We start from the raw sequence: 8,917 nt of genomic DNA, 5'->3' as shown, positions 1-8,917 counted from the left end.
GTATATCATATATTGCTACCACATTCACTTCAAGAATGGAACAAATTGGCATCTTTCAGACTTACTATGCATTTCTACCACATTCATTTCATAGAATGGAGCATATTCAATGAGACATGTTTCGTGACTTTTTATCAAAACCACATTATTTTGCCTTAGCCATCATTATATCATCAATATGGTGCATTGAGATTTAACTCAATGTCTTATCCATATAAAGGCATCTTAGGGATATAATTAATGAGGCTTGAGCCTAATATCATATCATCATGATCATCAGGACATTATCTAACCCGATGCATTAATGTGATGAGACTTAAATCAATCATCATACCTTATAACAATATTATTTTTCGAAAAACAAATATGAGGAACTAATCAAACCAAATTAGTTATCTAGTAATAAATTATCATGATTTACAAAATTCTTACTAATTATAATAATAGCAAATCAAAATGCATGAATTAGCATCAATTTTTTTTTCATTTCTAATTTGAAAATTAAATTAAAAACAAGCAACAGTAGTGGTCATACATTTGTTGGTGATGTGTATATGGAATAGAGAGAGCAATCTATTTCAGATTACACTAAGATTTAGCCAAAAAATTGCACCGTGATTTACGTATTTCATCACGGTATTTCAAAAACAAATATAACTTCATAATAAAATAAGCCTTACGGCTTAATCAACTTCTTACCATACCAAAGATTTAAGCTTACCGTGCAGATCTCTATTGTTAAGAGACAATGATATCTTTGATACAATATTTTATCCTTTTGATGCGATGAGACTTAAAATTCACCATCTTATTATTAATAAATTCATATTATACCAAATTACAATGAAATCACCCTTAAGCATTTCAAAATAAAATAATCTTTTACCACATGACGGCAGTAGAAATTATTTGAAAAAAAAACTTACCACGTGATGACCAAACATTCAATATTGAATACTCATGGTTCCAGGTCATTGGAATTTGTTTCCAAATTATAAGAAAATTATAAAAATAAAAAAGCATTCTTGATCTTAGACCCATATTGTTGATAGCTTTTCTCATAAGAAGATTAAGTAGAATGTGAGCCGACGAAAAACTAGAACTTAATCTCAGTTGGTTAGAGTGTCGTGCTGATAACTTGTTATAAAATAATAAAGAATAAAGAAGGAGAATAGAGAGAAAATAGTGATTCTCTTGGGATCCTTGAATATCATTTATAATGAATAAAACTTCTCTATTTATCGGAGAAATTACTCATAGTATAGAAACTTCAATCTTAATAGATATCAACTACATTTTGATAGATCTTATCTATATTTTTTATAAACATTCACTATAATGTAAATAAATTCATAACAATTTTTACTTTTTAGCTAACTATTAAAATGTGTTTTTGAAAAAATATTTTTTTATTCATCAACCAAATGAAATGATAGAAAGCATGTTTCGCTCACCAACCAAATATTCGAAAAGAAGTAAGAAATCAACCTTTTTCTTACCAAAAACCCCCAGAGATAGAGATAAACATAGGCAAAGGGTAAGGTAAAAAGAGAAGCTGACTAGAAGGAGGTGAAGGTGTGTATCACCGCCAAATAGAAGATTGGAGAAGATTGGGAATGATAGAACTGCTTCGTTAGATTACAAAAGCTTGATTGAAGGTTATGAAAAGATGGTAATTTTCATTATTGTTTCTCAGTGTAACTTGTTAATTTATCAGGGAGTTAAACAGATAGATACAACATTCTCATTTCATTCAAAAGTGTTAATTGTACATCCTGATATAGATTAGGTAGTACATTTTATGGAGAATCCCACTACTGACCAAAATTGTGATCTTGATCACTATAAAAGTTTGGAGTCATTTTAAAAATTGTAGAGTGTTAACAGGTTGCTGGAATATGTAGATTGATTGAATTTACATCCACAGGGATATGAGTTACTCCTTTCGGCTAAATTTCATCCCAATTTATGTGCATACTTTCCTTTTTTAGTCTGTCTAGAAAAAGAACACGTACTTCCTTATTTATCAATAATTTTATTGGAGTCCCACATCAGTGGGTTAAAGGATCCTTTGTCTCCTTATATGGTCTTGGGCAATCCTCCCCTCATGAGCTAGCTTTAGAGGTTGAGTTAGGCCCAAGATTATTTTTTACAAATTTAACTTTAAGCTTTTCATTTTACCAAGCAATAGTTTATAGCCGCACAAATGTCACTTATTTTAGATTGCAATTTTTAGAAATCTTTCATTTTTCTTAAACTCATGACAGCTTAACCACTGCTACATTAATTGGAACTGAGTCTATTCATCTATAATATGGTCGCACAGTCCTGCATTCAAATTCAATTATAAGATATATCTTACTTTAAGTGTCGGATACTTCACTTTCATGTTGCACCCTTGTCGGATTATCCAAAATACACTACTTTTGGAGAATCCGACAAGCACCCGTGTCATTTTTGAAGAGTCCGAACTGCATAGATCTTACTGTGAGTGCTGAATAGAAAGCGTGGATAATGTTGATTGAAGATGTTACCTTTATGTTTTTGCTATAAGGATGACTAGACTGCAAAACTTATCAAACATTACAATTCCAATTGTTTTGTTTAAGACTGCTGTACTTACAAATTTGTTGAAACTAAAGAAACATGGATTCTTCTGATGGGTAAGAACTTAAAAGTGACCCTTTGGTTGCATAGTGAATTTTATCAATGCTCCCATATCCTTAAATTTCCTCTTACTATCCATACAAGGCTTTAAATATGTGATAATGCACTAGAAAGTACCTATATAGCTACATGGTTAAGGTTTCGTTCATCAACAACAAGTTCTCTTAATGCTTAGTGGTTACTGAGTAGATGCAACTAATAATATCTTAAATTGATAGCCTGAAGTTGTTTGTTGGAATCTTATATTGTATCCTCTAAGATCTTTAAATACTTTGTTTTAGATTATGAAGCTAGATGTTATTTATGTTTTACTGCTATGTTGAACAGACTCCAGCTGAAAGAGAGCCAAAATGAAACTTCAACTTTCAGAAAGTGGTAACTTTTAACTTCTTTTTCTGCTCTTTCTTATGTTTGGAAGTGTTAATCATTCTTATAATTTTCTTCACTATGAATGCCTAATTTGTGAATCGGCAATTAAATGTACTATACATCGGATACAAATATGTTAAACTGGTTTGAGAGATATTACCTAATTCTACTGATAGTTATGGGTCTGCAACTCTTTCTAGAAAAAATGATATAACAGGAGCTTAGTGCACCGGGTTTCCCTTTTTTAGGTTTATGAGAAGTATTCTTTTTCTAAGTATTCGCTCTACTTTTTCTATATTTTTGTTTCACATTAGCTATTTTACAAGCTTACACAAAAACACAAAGAGGTTGATGTAAAACGAGATACAAGATAAAGAAATTGAATGACTAATCAAGAAATAGATGGTAGCTAGCGAAGAAAGAAAGAAACAATCCCACAACTGAAGTAAATTAGAGAAAAATATAAGTTTGTAATTCTCTTATTTGATCAAATAATTACATGATTGATTTCAAGGGAGAAGAGCATTAAACTCATACATGAATAATCTTACCAAAAAATATTCGAGAGAGATCCAATATAGAGACAAAGGGATAAACTCACAAACTCACCATAGAGTGTTAAAAGATATTCAAGAGAGATCCAATATAGAGACAAAGGGATAAACCCACAAACTCACCATAGAGTATTCGACCTAAAAATATTATCTAACTAAGATAATGTCCATCCTATTCTATTTATAGTACTAGAGTTAGCTAAGATAGAAAATGACATAAATGTCCTTAGTTACATGTGCATTATATATGACCAAAAAGTATCCTAAAATATAATATAAATATTTTCTTGTATTAATTCTTTGGTTTCCACACACTCTCAAAACACTCCAAACTTTCAATATCAAGTTGGAATCCTTTCATGCAATTAGCCTTTTCCGAACTTGCATCATTTTCCCCTTGTTGAAAAGAATTCGACCTCGAATTTGAACCTTGAAAATCATAGAGAGAAATTAGTCCACAAGCAAAAAATAATCTTTCAAAAAATGTGACATACCACTCCTCAAAATACATACTTTTGTGATAGAGCCAAGAATCATGAAGTCCCATAAAAATCAACTTTTCAAACATAGAATCAAGAACTTTACTCAAAAGTACAACACAATCATCAGGAAAGTTATCGAAACTAATAATCTTACACATTAGAACTTTCAAGTCAAAACTATTTTCTTCAACAACTTGGACCAAGTAGTTTCTTAATTCACAATTGAATAGTACTCTTCTAACCACACGATTAAGAGAACTAACAATATCATCCACAAACTTTAAATAAAAGTATGCATTTCTGGAATCAAACACAAACATCAATCTCAAATTTTCTTGTATTTCTCACTTAGTAACTCACAATATGAATCAAATAACAATATTAAAGCATTTTTATTAATCACAACAAAGTTACTACTATAAAGGTCAAAGTCATAGAAATTTACCTTCATGGCTTTTAGAAAGTCTAAACATAAGCACTAGCCATTCAAGCAAATCATTCTTGAAATTTGAAGGCAAAGATACCTCAAATTTTTTTGTAGTTGAAGAAGATGCTCACAAGTATCTTACCTTATTGTAGGTCCTCTCTTGATGGTGTTTCATAAATAGATCAACAAGATTAGCAAACTCATCAAAAAAAGAATTATCATATTTATGCCCATAGATATTTGACAATTTTTCAAATAGATCATATTTATATTTCCTTGTAGAAGCATTTAAAAATTTATCAAAAATTTTATCCTCAGAGGCAAGATTAGAGTAAGTAAGTAAATTAACTCAAGCTAGTATCTATCAATTTACTACTCCAATCACTTGTGTCTCTCTCATTCTTTAAAAGATTTTCTTCAATTTTGGAGGACTTTTCAACACAAGAAGTATTTTCAACAAACAATTGGGAGTCAGCTTGCTTACCTCCAAACAATTAACACCCTCAGACAAGTCACAAGAATTATTTTCACAAGTCATGTACTCTTTAAATTTTGAATCATCACTTTCATTAAGTGCGTATGAGTCAACAAGGAATGAATCATTCAATTGAAAATCATCGAAAAGAGGATTGTCAAAATTTTTAAAATTTTAACATTCTCTAAGCTCAAAAAGACTATGAGCACACTTCTCATGCTCCATTTCAAGAGCAATACCACCAAGAATATTCATGTCCTTATAAGATAAAGAATTGCTATAATAAAATTCACTTGCAAAAAGACAATCATCATCAATCATATTTTAGTGTTCCGAATAGCTAAAGAAGAGGTACATTCATCTTCATCACAAGAATTTAAGAAACACCATGTGTTTTCATATTTAACATAACACTAGCTAGAAATATTTTAAGCTCAATTCAATAATAATTCTCTGCAATCATATCCAACTGGTGTATGGTCATCTTTCATTTGTCTATTAACACAAAGTAAAAAATCATCAACCTTACCAAAAGATGGTCTAACATTCACACTCAAGTCACTATCAAGTTCATTTGAAGTAACTAAAGAGTTAGGATTATTCTTTCTACCTTGACGAACACTTAATGAATCTTCTTTATCTTGATTTTCTAAAATTAAGTTTACTTGCTTACTTGAAGTAGTTCCAACTTGACTTGCTTCTTTCAGTTCTTGAATTTGTTTCTATGTTAAGTCATCATTTTTGTGTTATTCTTCAAGAATACCTACAAAAGAAGTGAAAACACTAGATGAACAAGAATTTGGAGGGTTAAAGTTAAAATAAGCAAATCTCTCACTCAGACTCTCTTGTTTTCTACTATCTCATTTTCTTCTCTCTCACTTGCTTCACTTCTTTTTTTCTTTTAACAATTCACTCTCATTTTTTCAACTCTCTTTTATTTTGCGCTTGTGGACACTCGCTCACCTCATTTCAAATATCCTTTTCTTTTTTATTCTTTGAGTTGTCAGTATTCACTCCTTCATTCTTTTTTTCTTTTCGTTCTCACTCATTTTATTATAAGTGCAATAGGCTCCCAGAATCCCTTTTGAGTCACTGGGATGACTCTTCACATCAATTTTTAATTTTGCATCACTAGAAGCTTCAAAGACTCTAGTTGAATTATTGAAATGACTTTGAACATCAAATTTCAACTTAGTAGTCTTTTCTTTCACTTTCTTGACTTCTTTATATGTTATTGGAGATTCCTTAATGGTCATAGCTGTTAAGAGATGCTTTCTTTCTATCGAATCTATAGTAACAAACTTTTCCAACTCTCTATCAAACCAAAATTTATTATGATTGAACCAAGGAGCACCTAAACATACCAAACAAGTAGACTTAAGGTAGAGATCACACCAACTATCCCTTTGATAGCTTCCATGATAAATATTGATCTTCACCTTTTTATTAACCAACCTTCCACTAAATTTATATGGTGAACTTTTTTTATTATAAGGGATATCCAACCACTTAACCAAAAAAAGATCAATAAAGTTGGAATAAAGCAATTTTCTTACACCTAAGGTGCAATCAAATATGCAACCACTTTCACATTCCTCCACAATGACTTCAAATTTATTCAAATCTTCCTTAAGCTCATGCTCTCTTTTCCTTCTAGAAGTACCACTATAATCATGAAAAACTTCATAATAACTCTTACTAGAAGTAGAATTATAAGATGAAGTTCTCCTTTCTCCATTGACATCCAAACCTCTATTGTAACTCCTTCAACCTATATAAGATATAATTAGGACAAGAAAAATGGTTAGTAAAATAATGGATCTCACAAGTTACTCCCTCACGTGTTTAACTCAAATGATGGCGCTCAATTTTCTTTCCGCCCATGTATACACTCAAGGGTCGTAGGCTTTTAGAACCGCACTCAAATGATCTCACCACCCAAGCCTTTTATCACTCAAGGGTATTCCTTAGTCACTTCATGGTTCTACAGTCTCAAATAATCTCAAAGTAAGCTTACAAGTATTGATTCGGAGTAGAGTTTATGTCAATAACAAAGAAGGACAAAAACACACCAACGGATTAGGAATGAATTAAATACCAAATGAAACTAAAAATAAAAGTACGAAAGAAATTGACATGAAATAAAGTACAAATACAAAAATTAGATTAACAATTAATATGAACTAATATTAATGTTATCTAATTAAAGAAATAAAAATAATTTACTATGAGTTGACAAAATCAAGAAAAACCATGAACAATGTTGGTTAAATTTCCTTCACTATACAAAATTGTACCTCTATCAAACAGGAGTCACATTCTTTCTCTTGCAAATTTCAGGTCAAACTAGATAATGAAACACTCAACAACAGTTAAAAAAGAACTTTCCATTTTTGGATTTTTCAAGGCTGTCACCAATTAATCCACATCACAAATTTCAATAGTAATTTATCACAATATCTTCCAACCAACGATGAGAATTTCTAGATCTGATTTTTTCCTTGACCAAGCTTCAAGATCCTACCCTGACCATTAACGGTGATTTCACCATCCTTTTTTTCACGCTATAAGTAGACCAGCAGTAGCAAAGTTACTCTCCTACATCTCAAACAAACAAAAGTGCAACAACAATATTCAATGGCCTAAAAATTTTCATAGGCAAGAGTTAGACAGTGAACTCAAACAAGATCTACGACAGCCGACTAGATTTTTTGTAAAGAAATTTCAAACAATACAATCTAAGAATTAAGAATTATAAGAATAATTATTTAGCCTTGACCTAATACCAATTGATGTAAAACGAGATACAAGATAAAGAGATTGAATGGATAATCAAGAAATTGATGAAAGATAGAGAAGAAAGAAAGAAACAATCACACAACTAAAGTAAATTAGAGACAAATATAAGTCTGTAATTCTCTAATTTGAACAAATAATTATATGATTGATTTCAAGGGAGTAGAGCATTTAACTCATACATGAATAATCTTACCAAAAGTTATTCAAGAGAGATTCAATGTAGATACAAAGGGATATACCCACAAACTCACAAAGAGTGTTCAACCTAAAAATATTGTCTAACTAAAATAATGTCCATCCTATTCTATTTATAGTGCTAGGTTTAGCTAAGATAGAAAATGACATAAATGTCCTTAGTTACATGAGCATAATATATGATCAAAAAGTATCCTAAAATATCATATAAATATTTTCTTGTATTAATTCTTTGGTTTCCACACTCTCTTGAAACACTCCAAACATTCAATATCAAGTTAAAATCCTTCCATGCAATTATCCCTTCGTGAACTTGCATCAGGTGGTAGCTTAAAACTTAATACGAGTATGGATACAATGAGCCCATTGTTTCCTTTTGACAGCCCGAAAAGAGGAGACAAAAAGCATGAGCTCTGGATGGGAGCGTTTTAACTTCGATAAGGATGCCCTTTTGGATGACGAGGAGATTGAAGGTTAACTATTTGTCTGCTATTGCTTATACGGACATTGTCAAATTTAATCCTTTTCCTTATCATTTGTAGTAGGATTTGTATTCTTGCTGCAATAAGTCAGTGTCAGAGGTTGTTTGGATGGGCTTGAAAGTTCGTAAAAATAGCTTTTAAGCATATTTTAGCTTATTAATATAGTAATAGGATTAACCATATAACTAAAATCATATTCCAGGTGTCTTGGGCTGCTCTAGGGAAAGGCTGGACTTTAGTGTTCTTCCTTTATTTCCAAACTAGTGGTGAATTTGTTGAGTTATGCACATACTGACTTCTCTGTCTCTTTGTAAGCATGAACTCCTCAATGTAATGATGATTTCATAGAATGCGGCATTTCTAATATACAAACATTGTGCATAGATGATGCATGGTTTTTCATTAGCTATTCTTTTCGTTGTACTTATTCTATCATTTACTATTTCTAAATTTTCTTCTGTATCTAT

The 8,917-nt window shown here is 31.0% G+C and overlaps 2 long non-coding RNA genes across 2 annotated transcripts; one reads left to right on the top strand and one right to left on the bottom strand.

Moving 5' to 3' along the window:
• Nucleotides 1-1,477: 1,477 nt before the first annotated feature.
• On the top strand, nt 1,478-8,833 carry LOC107849975. Its single transcript, XR_001668363.2, has 3 exons — nt 1,478-1,672; nt 2,995-3,042; nt 8,352-8,833. It is a non-coding gene; the product is annotated as an uncharacterized LOC107849975 (long non-coding RNA).
• Nucleotides 3,542-8,053, bottom strand: LOC107849976. The gene is made up of 3 exons (XR_001668364.2): nt 7,967-8,053; nt 5,648-5,737; nt 3,542-4,019 (listed from the first exon to the last, which is right to left on the bottom strand). It is a non-coding gene; the product is annotated as an uncharacterized LOC107849976 (long non-coding RNA).
• Nucleotides 8,834-8,917: the final 84 nt, after the last annotated feature.

The sequence above is a fragment of the Capsicum annuum genome, chromosome 12, assembly GCF_002878395.1.
Source record: "Capsicum annuum cultivar UCD-10X-F1 chromosome 12, UCD10Xv1.1, whole genome shotgun sequence".
Classification (NCBI taxonomy): domain Eukaryota; kingdom Viridiplantae; phylum Streptophyta; class Magnoliopsida; order Solanales; family Solanaceae; genus Capsicum; species Capsicum annuum.
This window is presented reverse-complemented; position numbering and strand designations above follow the sequence as displayed.